Raw genomic sequence first — 14,621 nt, 5'->3', positions numbered from 1 at the left:
ACGGGAGGACAGGTGGTACGGAGGGTCACCCCTAGAGCTGCTGTGGGCTCCATCCTTGCGGATCTTCAAAAGCCAGGCCCTGGGCAGCCGGCTGTCGGTGGTCCTTAGGTGAGCCCTCACTGCAGATAATCCAGAACGATATGGGCGCAATCCTGTGTTGAGTTCTAGGACGATCCTGCTTGAGCAAGGAGATTGGACCAGATTACCCAGTGTAGTACCTTTCCAATTTGACCCCTTCTGTGATTCTGCAGTTCTGTCCTACCTGATCAGGAGGACTGGAGAAGTTGGCCTCCAGAGATCCATTTCAGTGGCAGCCACTCTGCCAAACTGTGTGTCCCAGGAAGGAGAGGCCAGCTTCCACAGTGCCAGAAGTTCAAAGCATTCCAGTTTTTGTCCAGACAAGAGCCATGTGCAAGGTAGCATACTAAACACAGAAAGAACAGATACCAGCAGTAAACCTGTGCAGCCCGTGTTGGTGTTTCCAATTCAAACATTACCTTCAGACAACAGCAGGGACCTTTTCTTTAAATAAGGAAACAATCATAGAATCCCTTAGGTTGGAAAGGACCTCTGAGATCATCCAGACCAACCTCTGAGATCATCCAGACCAACCTCTGGATGATCTCAGACCACCATGTCAATTAGAACATGCTACTAAATGCTACATCCAGTCTTTTCTAGAATACCTTGAGGAATAGTGATGCCACCATCTCCCTGGGCAGTCCATTCCAATGTTTAACAACCCTTTCTGTGAAGAAATTCCTCCTAATATCCAACCTGACCTTCCTGTGGGTCACCTTGAGACTTGAGCAAGGTAATGATTTCAAATATTACTGGACAGAGGCCACTGTACTGGTTCGGTTCTTCGACTTCCACTGCAGCTCCATAAATGGCAATGGCATTTTTACAAAGACAACTATGAATTGCATAGAGACTGTCAAGTCATTGATCACTGAACAGTTGCCATCATTAGCACTATAAGTTATTTTCCATGTCATGGTTAGGAAACAAATTCATAGCCAAGTGTTGGAGCATTTGAGCTATTCAGTACTTGCTATCTTGCTTGATTCAGAAAAAAATAAGAAATGGCATTCTACATTTTGCTTTTTCTTATCCACAGTTGCCTGCATCTTTGGTTTTGTTTTCTGCTGAGAAGTATGTACAGTTAAAGCAAAAATACAGGCTACAACAACATTTCCTGCTCTCTCGTTTTGTGCTGGCTACTACCACAGCCCTTTGATTCAGAGGGTTTGGTTGCTCTTGGAAATGCAGATGTTACATTTCAGCAACCACAGTCCAAAGAGAACAATTCCACAAGCTACAGGGTGTAGGCTTGGGATCATTTCATAAGTGATGCAGTAAGTAATTTCTAAAATACACAGAAAATGCTTCTTGCAGTCTTCATCTAAAGCAAGATGAAAATCATCACCAGAGATACAGAGCCTAATTCACAGTGCTCTTGGGCACCTGATTTAAGCATTAGGGATGATGCCAGGCCTCAGCAGGGTGATTTGACGCACCTGACTGAAAACAATGCAAAATTCATGAGCCTGTAATAGGGTATGGAAGAGGAAGCCTGAATCTGCAGCTTAGTGGGCAGGATCACCACTATGATCAGCAGGTGCCACTTATGTTTTATCCAATGTCTATGGGAAAATTTACAGGTACTCCTGGAAATGCAAAACACCTTGCACCTCTCCAGATCTCCCTGCAACAAAGCTACATAGGTCTTGCTTCCTCTTGCTCTTTGCTTCTTTGCATTTAATTTTTTTTTTTACAGTGGCCCAGATTCAACACATAAAGTGGAGAGAAGCACCATCCCATTGTTTGGCAACTTGGAGAATTCACAGAGACAAGAGCTGGGCATTGGACAGGCCCAGCCTCACATGGTTTTTGTCAGTGGAGGATCTTGCCTCTGGAGCAGTACACCTGAGAACTTCTACCAGTGTTTGTGGTGAGCAAAGCTACTGTGTTTGTGTTCATCTGTGTGCAAACTCTGTGTGTTTCAAACATGTCTGTCAGACTGGGCTTTTCTCACAACTGTGGTGGACTAAAAGTGCTTGTCTGTCTGTCTCAAATAGAATAGAATTTGTGTGGGAGGTACTCATGCAGCTGTCTTGGAAACTCTGAGCACTGCTTCAAAACTGTAAAAGGGAGGCTTTGGCTACCAGCATCAAAAAGGATAATAGATTCTAATTTTTAAAAGCAGGTATGGTTTAAGTGTCCAGTGTGATAAAGTACTCATGTTGTAACATGAGAGTGTAATGTAATAGTTTTTAATCCAGAGAACACTCATTCACATGCTGGGATCTTAAAGCCAGTTTTCACATACTTCAGTCAGACTATTTGTATCTATGTGATTAGGAACTTGCATATTTCTAGCATTGGCCCCTTAGAAATCATATGAATCCCCATCCTACACAACCAACTCATGCATTGAACTTTTGAACATTAAATTTTTTGGTTTACCTTCCTGATAAATAAACTAAAAATGGGTAATTTATTCTTGTTGCTTTTGTTGTGTCACATATTTTGGAATGAAACTAGATTTTGTTGAGTGAGATAGGAATTACTCAACATATACATGATCTGATAACACTGAGCTGATAAAGCATGCAAACTGGAAAGATCATTTTTTCTCTCTTCAAAAAGCAGAGGCTTTTCTCTCTTCAAAAGTAGAGACTTTAAAAGTCTTTAATTCTTGAAAGTGTCTCTGAGTAAGTTGATGTCCATACAAAGTAAACTAACAAACTGATAATCCTAATAAAACCAAACCCATGGTCCCCATATCCATATTCTCTTGCCTGTTTCATAAGATATTTAAATGTTCCTGCTTTTTCTGTGATACAAATTGACACTGACTTAAAAACTGATTGTTTGGCAGAAATCAAAATTCCTTATTAAATACAGAATATCAGTAAACTGTAGAATGACTACACTGGCTTCCTCTAAACCATAATAAAATACTTATAAAAAGTACAAGTAATACTGTTTATTTTGCAAATAACATACATGAGAGTAATAAAACTGTGCATGTAAGAGGTTTCAGTAGTGCTCATTTCAGGAACATTTAGCAAACAGCAAGAGCACAAGAACAGTGGAATACTCAAAGTATTGGCTCAGCCCTCTCTGAGCAGGTACTATTACTCCCATACTTTTGTGAAAAAGCTAAGAAGAATTAAGCAAAAGAGCTTGTAATAAAGTCAAAGGCCATTTACATTTTCCAGGTCACTGAGTGTGCATTTTAAAAGGCACACACTCTCAGAATGAGAGAACAGGCTGGGACACCCGTGTTCCTGAAGTGGTTACTGACTTCAAAAGAGTTGCACAAGACAGAAATGAGACTATATCCTGTTCACCATATTAGGCCAAGTTAGTAATGCATGAAGGTCCCCTCACATTCAGCTTCCAATTTAGTCAGCATGAAACCTTCAGCAGTTAAATTACATTATATTAAGCCTGCCTTTGGTCCACCGACCTCTCTCCTTCTTTGCCCTGAAAAACTGGCTTAGTTTAGCCTCTGCTCTAGTCCTAGGGACAGTTAATAGCACAGGCCAGTGTGGCTTGAAGCCCTGGGATGAAAACTGGTCAACAAATCCAGTCCTTGGGCAAAATATTTTATCATTGCTAAAACCCATCTGTGCAACAGGCTATTTGCAGGAGCTTCCTGCTTCAGGCAAGGTGTGATGCATGCTCAAGCAGACATATCTGAACTGACTTTGGGTAATGATAAAGTCACACTAGCATTGATCTCAGTGTGCTTGCAAAACCTGAAAAATAAAGGCTGTGTTAGGTAATGAATGCTGGTGGCTGTAAGTAGCTGATTTAAAGTTGCAGTCAAGGTGGTGAGACACTGCAGCCCCCTCACCTCCCTTGGGAACTCACCTATGCACTGAAAAGACTCCTCAGGGAATTACAGACTGAAAGCGTGCAAAGTGCTCTGAGCAGTGAACAGATTAAAATGTCCTATGAATAGGAGAGAGAAAGTAAAGAAATTAGAGAGATATTAGTCATAATTTAGTGTGCTGAGAATAGTCATCTTGGCTCTTGATGAGGCAAAATATAGGACCTATAACAGAAATAGAATAGAAGTGGCCTAGGCAATAAGAACTGCTAGCACAAGAAAACACTTTTGCATATAATAGATGAAAAGAGAATTTCCTATGGGTAGACTCAACCAAGTAGTATCTTTCAGACATCTGTTTGGCAAACATATGTTTGACATTGAAACAGCGCAACATATAAATATGTTTTTCCTGTCTGTCACTAGATTTAATAAAGGTGTGAGGCTCCAGGCATATGGCCTTTCCTGTTCCAAGGTATCCCACCTTCCCAGCAGAGGGTAGCTGCTGCTGTTCCATATTACAGTGCATTTTCAAGCACTGTAGTACTCGTGCCGGAACCCTGAGGAGAACCTGCTCCCACTACCTGCGAGTGGTGAGTGATGAGTAAGAAATGGGGCACCTGAATCTGAATCTTTAATGTATGTTCTTGAACAAACTAGAAATAGTGGGGGGAAAATCACCTTTTGGAACTTAATGGCTCAGTTTGATGGAGAGGATCCGGTCTGAAAACAAACTTCTGCAAGGGAGGAAGTAAACTGGATGACATTGTCTGTTCCAGTGCAAATGCAGATGTGTTTGCTGCCAGCAGACAAGGGCATCACTGTATAAACAACATAGACACTCCCAAAGTAACTTCTGTTGTATCTGCAAAGGAGGGGAGCTGTGAGCCCAGAGGTAGATAGCAGCTCCCATATCTGGTCACCATATGGCTTAGGCCAACATCAGCCACAAGTGCATATACAGCAGAGGCTCCCTCTGCTTTTATGCTTTAAAAGTGAAAAAAAAATCCTTTAACCAATGCATGTCGAAAGCTCACAAACTGATTTGAAATCAAATCAAAATTCCACTGGAATGCTGAAAGCTTCATACCCTAGTAAGCACCATTTCCATGGCAAATACTATTTTCCTGTTAAAGCCGCTTGATGGGTACAGAAAATGTCAATATGCCAGAAACTCTTCCTTGGGAAAAACCTTTTTTATTTTCACTATCTCAGGGCTTAAAAATGGCCCAAATACTTCTTGTTGGAAGTCTTTGAAGAGCCAAACAAATTCAACTCCAAGTCAACAAAAACCTGTGGAAAAAAATTGCCTGAAAAAAACAAAGGTTTCAGAAATGTAAGAGTATATTAAAGCAGGAGCTGAAAAGTAATCTTCTGATGGTCTCATCCACCAGGATATAAACAGAAATAATGCATCATTTGTGTCTATATATTTACATTGTATAAATGGATATATAAATAAATATATATTTCCATTAAAGTAGAATGATTATCATCATTTTAGACCTCTTAAAAGCTATAATGGATCCAATTTTCTACACTGCTATTATCTTGTGAATCACCAATGAGATTAAGGAGTTTTCTTCTTATTTCTCCATTTCATAACCCTAAATGCTCTCTCGTAAAACAAATTTCTCCCACCCTACCTTACTCCTACTTCCCTGACATACACATATCACATTTCCTGTGGTTGGATCAGTTTTTCAGTCCTTTCTCAAACAGTTCTTCTGAAGACAAAAGTTAAAAGTAAACTAGGCTGAGTTTAAAAGTAAACTAGCTTCGATTGCCCTGGCTTTGTTTTTATGTATACTGTCCTAAATATCTACACTCCTTGTAAATGCTTTTCTCTGATGAAGACTATGAGAAGTCCATAAAAAGACATGTTTTTTATCTTGGGCCTGGGAAATATTTAACAGTTTCAGCCCTTAACAGATAATTAACTTCTAAATGACACATCTCCTAACTTTCCTGGTATAAACAGAGAGAGCTCCATATGATCCTTTTCGGGACAGAATGGCAGAAGTTGCCATTCTTGACACTCATAGTGTGAAGATTCACAACAGAAATCATAGACAATTGCTTTTATACCATGAAGCTTCATGAGATTCTACATGTCTTGTCTTAAATTAAATGCACTCAAATGCCCTTAAAAAGTTTTTAAAAATGCATGTGTTTCATATGACTATCTTCCAGATATTTTTTTAAAAAATTAAAATTTAGTCACTGAGAAAGAATTCAAATTCACTGCAACTTCAGTAATTATAAATGAGTCAAGTTAGTAATTTTCTGGTGAATTTTCATAGCTAAATCCTAGAAGCTGATTTTGTTCACAATTGGGATATTTTCAAATTCTTTTTTTAATCTCATGCCACTTGGCAATCGGTTAACCATTATTTTATACCAATGCTACTACCACTGTTGTTTTCTTTATAAAGCTCTGGTATTCTTTGAACACATTTATAAGGTTTGAGAGACCTTAGTCGTAGACAACAGAGATTATTTATTTATTGACTTTATTATAATTTTGTTTTCATTTGGCCATAACAACCCAAACCCCAGAAATGAAAATTTTATAGGTGTGATCATAGACAGAAAACTATGTTATGAAAGTGTGAGCAAGCTCTTTCACATCAAAGAGTTAATCTTATTCTTCTCTTCATCCTCTCTTGAAGATAAAAGACACCAAACTTCCTACTTCCTGTGGTAAAATGCTATGCAAGTCTGTTGGGTAATTCAACTCTTGATACTCAGAAGATGGCTATTTTATATCAGTTTTACCTCATTATTTTGCTTCTTTATTGTTATTATTTATTATAAATTATGGTTACTTCAAATCCCTAGAACTGCCTTATTTGAAATGGAGAAGGGATATAGGACAAGAACAAATGGCCTCAAGTTGCAGGAGGGGGGGTTTAGATTGGATATTAGGAAAAGGCTTTTCCTGACCAACCAAAAGGATTGTCAAGTATTGAAACAGGGAAATGGCTGAGTCTCCAGCCTTGGAGGTATTTCAAAGATGTGCAGATGTGGCACAAGGGGACATGATTTAGTGGTGGACTTGGCAGTGCTGGGTTAATGGTTTGACTTTTGCAACAGAAACAATTCTATGATTCTACAGACTCCTAATTTGATTATGGGAAAAACAATTTGATGAAGGGACAAATTAAAGGCCAGGAACAGGCCATTTCAAAAGTGTAGTAGATGCAAACTAATAACTTCTTGATGGAGAGTTTTTTGGCAGAGGGGAAAAGAGAGCCAACTCAGTTTGCTTTTCTCAGAGTCAAATAAAGCCCATCCACCCGGACTGGAGAATGTCAGCGTTGTCCTAAACTGCCTCTGTAACAATAACCCTAAGAACAGATGAGGCTGCTCTGTAAAGCACTGGATTAAAAAAGTACAAGGTGATTGACTCATTCATGGCCCGTAGCCATACTAATACTTGCAAAATTGCCTCTGGCTGATGTTCTAGAACCTTTACCACAGAAACAAAAGATACTGTGGCAAACAAAGCTGTCCCTCAGGAGTCTTATACAATGAAAACAAAGCTGGGAACATGCATATGCAAAGCAGTATTTGTAAAGAGTTACATCATTACACCTTTGCAGTCACTCCGTATTTTGTGCCAAACTCTGCTGAAATTATGAAATAACTCAGAACTAGAGTGAGTTCTTTTAAACAGATTATTGAAACTATAAGTACTATGTCCAAATTATTATGGAGTTTGAATTTGTTTTAATGAAAATGTCTATTGTTTACCTGATTGCATGGAGTTCCCAGCACTCCTTGGTGGTGGCCATGCCATCATTTTATATACCTATGAAGGTAGAAATGTTATACTGCCTGCAGTGTAAAATATCCACAGCAACTTAGACCACATCCACAACGTTTTGACAGATGTGATTGTATAATCCCACTGGCTGAAGTCAAAGCAGGTAACAGGAGTTACCTCCTAGCCCCAGGTCATAAGACCAGAAGTTTATCCCTTTGCTTGTCAATGTGCATGCAGAAAAGGGACATACAACTCTGTAGCTCCAGACTTACCTGAGCTAGTTTCTAGCCAGCTAGCTGAGACACCTACAGTGACACAGTCAGCCTCCACAGACCATGATGTTATTTGTCCTGGCCCCAAATCCCATGTTGCTGAAGCTTCGTGCAGCTGTTCTTCAGTCAGCTGGATTACACCATCACATCTGCTGAGCACAGCATGGACATGGCCTGAATTCCTATGGGCATTTCATGATGCTGGAAGCATAATGCTGCTACCTTTACATGTGTAAAAAATGATGGCACCATCATCACAGGGGCCTGCTGGGCACTACTTCAAGCTGGAAAAACACAAGACCTTTTCACAGAAGGAAACCTGAACTCTGTTACAGTTTGGAGATGGTACTTGTAGTTTCAGTAATTTGAATATAGGAATCTGTCCAATTATAAAAAAACATGCAGTTATAACAGTCAGTGGTCAGTGATGTTATCTGCACTGTGGGTAACTATGGCAAGAATTTCTTGTGGCCAGTATTTCTACTATTTGATGACCTCATGATTTTTTTTGGTTAGTTGTTGCTATTTCCTTCTTGACTCACTCCTAAAAGGCACTGAATCATCACAGACTTATCACTCACACAGCAATAATTGCAAATGTCCTTAAATCAGTTTTGCAAACCTGCATCCAGAGCATCCCCTACCAGAAGGGTGCATGCTCTGCATCTTGTTAAGCTGAAGTCCCCCACTTTCTTTTGATATGAGCCATGAGATCCAGCCTTTAATTTGGGCTTCTTTAGACTGGATTGAGTCTGAGGGGAAATGCCTGCAAAGCACTGGAGGTAAAGCCACACCGTGGGAAAATGAGGAAAGAAATGTATGTCTCTTGCAGTGTGGGAGACAATCAGCTATTAGCCACCAGTCTTCTCAGCTTGGTGGAGGTTTTAATCCCCCCACCTCACTCTGGGCAGCCAACAGATCATTTCACAGCAGTCATCTTTATAGCATCTACGTGAGCATGGTGGGGCACCTTATACTTCTGAACACACATTTCGTTAATGTCTCTTTTCATGTCCTGATCAGACTATTGCAAAACCCCACACGCAGACTCCCCAAAATGAGTCATGTCTGCCGGCAGGGATGTCTGCAAGATGTCTCCGCACACAGGTGCAGAGCCGTGCAGGAAGCGTGGGAGAAGACCACCCTGGTACAGCACAAAAGCTTATTTATTAGAGAGAATGTGTTAGTGGAGCAGAGAGGGCCTAGCAGGTCTACCCCAGGGGGCAATCCATTAGCTTCCAGGTAAAATGTAGTGGCTTCATTGTGACCTCCAAAGTCTGACTGCCATGAGGGCTGCCTCTCTTTGAAATATGTCCCCCCTTGCATCTGCAGAGAATTGAAGTTCTGCTCTGGAAGGGTAATCCCCCAGTGGGACTTGGGACACTGGAACATGATCTGCTCTGCACATCTGGGTTCCCAACTTTTCCTTTCTTATAGCATGTTTTTATTTGTCTGGTTTTACACCCACTGTCCATGAGATTTTTCCTGTACATCGAATCTGACACTGGGAGAAGAAGCTGCATTAGTCATACATAATTTCAAAATTGTGGGCAAACTGGATGGTTTCTTGCTCCCATAGACATATGACTTCATCATGTCTATCTTCCCAGCTTCATGCACTGATACTCTTTGCTTCAGAGGCCTTATCACCAGCTGAAAAAGAATTCCTTCCTTATCACCTGTTAAATTGAAGGATCAGTTGGGGCAGCCATGTGGCATCTTTTGGTTTCTGTCTGCTAGTAAGTTAGCTGCATTCAGTTTCAATAACATGTCTTTTCTTAATATGTTAATTCATTTTTTGTTATTTAAATGAGAAAAAAATAGGTTGGCATGGTAAAATTCAGACCCTCTAAAGCAGAGTAGACTAATACAATAATGCCTTGATATTGAACAAGTGACAAATATTTTCCCCTTTGACTCCAGAGTTTTCCACAGCATAGTTACCTGAGCAATTTACTCAGGTTATTAATGAGTAAGTTGTGATTAGCAGTATGCTATTAATTGCTGAAGCACTCTGGTTTGCTGCTATTGTCCCTAAAGGATAAAACAACACTTAGGCAGCCCAGTCCATTTCCAGCCCTACAGTTTTAACTCACTAAATTACTAGGCCAGTTCTATATTCAGAAATTGTTCCATCCTACTCTATATGCTTTCTCACTCTGTTTCCTCTCATCTTTTTCCAAGCATGTGTTGGACAACTTACATGCAGAAAATAAAATTGATTTTAAAAAACATTTATTTAACCTTGATTTTTAAAATATTTATTCTCCTCTCGATCAAAACAAACAAACAACAAAAACCCCACAAACAAACAAACAAACAAAAAACCCCTAAAAACCAAAACCAAACCCAACCAACCAGACCAAAAAAACAAATTACAAAGCTATATGCAAGCTGATAGAGAAATGGTAATGCAAATTTACCCATCTTTCACACTCAATAGCTGTTTCTAGTACTCTGCCTTTGTCCTTAGGATTTAATTAAATCTCTCACAGAAAACAGAATTTGCTAGTACTTGACCTTTGTTTTCAGAGCCCCGAAACACAAAAGGTATTTAGAATCAATGACAAGGCACAAAACACAACGCACTCCATTTAGCGCTCAGGGCAACACAATGCTCATCCTTTATATGGAGAGACCCTGGGTTAAAAAAGGATTAAAATTAAGCCACAGTATTCTTTTCTAGGTTGTCTTCTGAAGAATCACCACTGCTGCTTCAAGCTATTATATGTTTTGCAGTCCACCAGCACATGATGCCCAATGCTACCCCTAAAGCAATCTTTTTTTCACTATATAAACTATATAGCCACTCTTTATTTGCCTTCACTGGCTTCCTTCCTGTCGTAATTCCTCACTGCAAGCTCCTCACCCTCCACTTCAAGACCAAACACAAACTCGCAGCTCCCATTTCTGCTCCCACTTCCCCTTCCTCCCATCCGGGCCGCCTACAGCCAACTTTGTTCCAGCAGCCTTTCTGCTTTTGTTTCCCAGCTGCTCCCTCCTGCATCTCTTCAGCTGCTCTTTATACCACTTCCATCCATTTCCTACATGGCTTTTTGCAGAGATTCTTCACACTTTCTCTTCCTTTTCTTTCACTGATTTCTTGCTGGATTTTTTTCCCTTCACTTTGGTGTTAATGGCAGAGAAATGGTGGATTTATGATAAATAGTGAGTAAAATTTTAGTTCTTGCAGAACTCATTGAAGCAAGTGTGAAAATTAACACTTAGCTAAAACAAAAACTGGCAGAAAGCTAATTAAGGGAAAGCATGATGTTCAGTGGCCTTGAACTATGTAGAAAAAGGCTACTGAATGAGAAGCTACAGAGAATAATTTGCTTGTGTTCATGTTTACAAGGGATAGTAAGCCACATATTAATTATATTCCTTGAATTAGAAGGAGATTTGAGAGTGAAACTCTCCTTAGCCCTCGCAGAGTGGCTCACAGTAGGAGAAAGGTGTGCTCTGCCTGTCACACCAGCCAGCCAGGCCCATAACATTTCCTTCTGTTGATCTCTTACTCATTTACCATCCCACAAGCTGCAAGGAAGCCCGTTCACGGCTTCTTTCCCACCCAGGGGCGGGCTACACCTCTGCCTGCTATTCATGCAGCTGGGAAAAGTTAGCCTGTTTCCCTGAACTAAAGAGTATCATTTTTGTATCTATTAAAACATTGTCGCTCAGCACATCTTACAGTCCTAGGGTTCACAGCCTGGCTTTTAGCTTAACTAGAACCTGGGCATGTTTTTGTTTGGGTTTTTGAGGGTTTGGGGTTTTTTTCTAATGTGGGAGTGGAAGAAGTAACAAATACAAGTTAATATATTTGAGGGAAATAATTGAAATAATTTAATAATAACAATATAACAATAACAACAATAATAACTAAAATTATATTGTAACTCAAGTTATTGCCACCAGTATCCTGCAGAAGGATCACTGGATTTCCTTTGCCATTTTCAATTCCCCCCATAATATTGCTCACTGCAATTTATACTGCTGAGAGACCTCCTACCTCCTGGGATACCTTCAGGGATACCTGGGTCTGGCCCATATGGTACAAATCACATATTTTAAGCCTTCTGTAGGAAAAGTAAAAGGTGTCCAAAACTTATGAAAACAAAGAAGACTGGGGGAGATGCACTGGCGCTGGTCCCATTTCCATTATCTCTGTTGGTTAAACACTATTTTAACAAATGACCATTTTTTTTAAGAACAAATTATTCTGTAGGTCATTTAAACAAATTCCCATAATCTACACAAAATCTGAGGACTTTTAAAGGTGCCTTCCAACCCAAACACACAGCACACACACACACACACACATACACACAGGAATCCATCTCTGCCTCTGCTGGGCCTCTCCACCGACTCTGTTGGCAGGAGCTGCTTCGAGGATGTGTGAATCACTAAGGTGTTCCCAATTTCTGCAGGCTGTTTTACCAGGTGCCAGGCAAGTTGCAAGGCTACAACCCCCAGCCGGAGGGACTCTCTCTTGCTCATGGTCCTCTGCCGGGCTCTGCACAAGCAGGGGCCTGATTCTGCAGACAGATGAAGGAGGGAAAGGCAGATGTTCTCCCGAAGGAAAAAAAAAGCATGAACTGAAGACACATCCTGTACCACGACTGCACATGCCTACAGAAAATGCTCCACATTACTCTGCTACAGAAGCTGCCTCTCCAGGACTTGCATTTCCTTTGATTTTCCTATGACCAGAAACAGCAAATAACAAATTGGGAATCAAATGCAATACCCACCCCTGAAACCCTCTGCATTTAACAGAAACCAGCTGGTTTTCTGCAGCATTTTTACGGTAATCTATTAAGCTATTTTCAGACTGCTTGAACCAAGAATAGCAGTGAATGTCAAGTTCTGTGCATGGCTGTACCCTTCATTTCTCTGCAAGACACATTTCCAGGCAAGTATTAGGCCTTGACAACTATATCAAACATTCAGATCAGAAATGTTATGTCCAAGAGGTAGATAATTCCCCCCCCTGCTGTGCCCAGAAACACACAATATTCTACAACCCAGCTCCTCTGTTTCTTCCCATCACATATGCCAGGCACCACTGTTTTCCTTATTCTGTCTTTGTCCAGAGTTTTGACCTCTGATTGACTTTGAAGTTTACATATGAGGAAAAACAGTCAGGCAGCTGCTAAAACAAGCGCAGAGAGATCAAACGGTTCTGAAAGAATTAAAAACAAACAACTTTTATCTTTTTCTTTTGTGTTTACCAATACATTAACAAATCCAGATAGATGGAGAGATACACAAATGCGCATACATATATATTTAAATGGTAATGTTTAAAAATTACATTAAAAGAATATTGTATAGAAGGATAAGGAAATTAGGAAAATTAGGAAATACCAGATTAAGACTGCTATGCTAATTTCTTTCTGCTACTGGGTGTGATTATCCTGTGTTGTACAGAATGAGGCATGCATCCTGTGGGAAAGTCTAAAATTTGACTGTGTCATGGAAGGGTTTGTAAGAAAACATACTCACATGGGGAGGGACAAAAAAAGATTGTCCAGAGAGTCTTAAATCTGCCATTTTCTAATGTATCAGGAACGGAACTGTAGCTTAAGTGACACTATTTAATGACTGCAGCATAAGAAATTGGATGTTCTAGCTTGTTTTCAAGGGAGAAAAAAGCTAGTGGAGGGAAGTCCCCTGTGACATGTATAGAGAAACACAGAATCTTGCCATTTATTGAGTCATTGCAGACATTTAATTAATCGGGTTTGGAGTGTCAGGCATAAGTAGGAGTTATTTGGTCCAGGCTGTGGAGCTGGAAGACCATTTAGTAGAAACCAAATTTTGTTCCCTCTACCATACTAAACCTTTTTAAGCTTCATCTCTATTAAATTGGGTCCAGAAATTTCATTCTGCTTTTGCTGTACAATTTCTCCTAATGCTTCATCTCCTATTACTGTTTCAGTGTCAGCAAGAACTCGGGTCTTTAAAATAGTAATGTTGCCCAATTACTATACTGGCAGACTGCCTTGACCTTTCCTGGAGAAACCAAAAAGAGAAAAGCAGTGATGACTCCCAACAGTTTCCATCTCAATGACTCTCACATAGAAATTCACAGAACACAGGAAAAATGTTGTCTCTGAGATGAATGACTTTGAATTTCAAAGGTCTGCCGAAAGTAATAAAGACGTTAAACTTTCCAAAATATGTAAAATTTCACAAATACCTAAAAAACATTTCTGCAGATACCATGTAAGTATGAATAATAATCTAAACCAGAATATTTTAACTGACAATGGAATTCTATTTGGTTTGTGAGAAGTATCCTTTTTTTTTTTATAATAAGATTACTGTTGGCCTGTATAATATGAACGCTGTAGGGCTCTGTAACTTGTGGCAGAGGCAAATCAGTATGTGCATTCTCCTGCCTCTTGATATTACTTGTACCTGTAAGATAATTTCCAGAGTCAGTTAATTTAAATCTGCTTTCTTAAATGCTTAAAAAGCAATAAGTTATAGGATGAAAATTCTACCAAATCACAACTCCCTGTGTGTCATTTTGCCTTTCTGCCATAGATAAGCCATTGTCTCTTCTATAGGCTATGACAGACTGCAAAAGGACCGGTTTGGATAAATGTAAAAATGTTTTCCTGTGGTTTTGGTTTTTTTTTTAAATGCTGAATTTCACAGCATTGTTAAGATTGTTAAGATAATTTTTGTAGAGCAAAGTAGCAGTATAAAAAGAAGTAAAATTGTCTTT

Source organism: Anomalospiza imberbis, chromosome 1, assembly GCF_031753505.1.
Source record: "Anomalospiza imberbis isolate Cuckoo-Finch-1a 21T00152 chromosome 1, ASM3175350v1, whole genome shotgun sequence".
Lineage (NCBI taxonomy): Eukaryota > Metazoa > Chordata > Aves > Passeriformes > Viduidae > Anomalospiza > Anomalospiza imberbis.
This window is presented reverse-complemented; position numbering follows the sequence as displayed.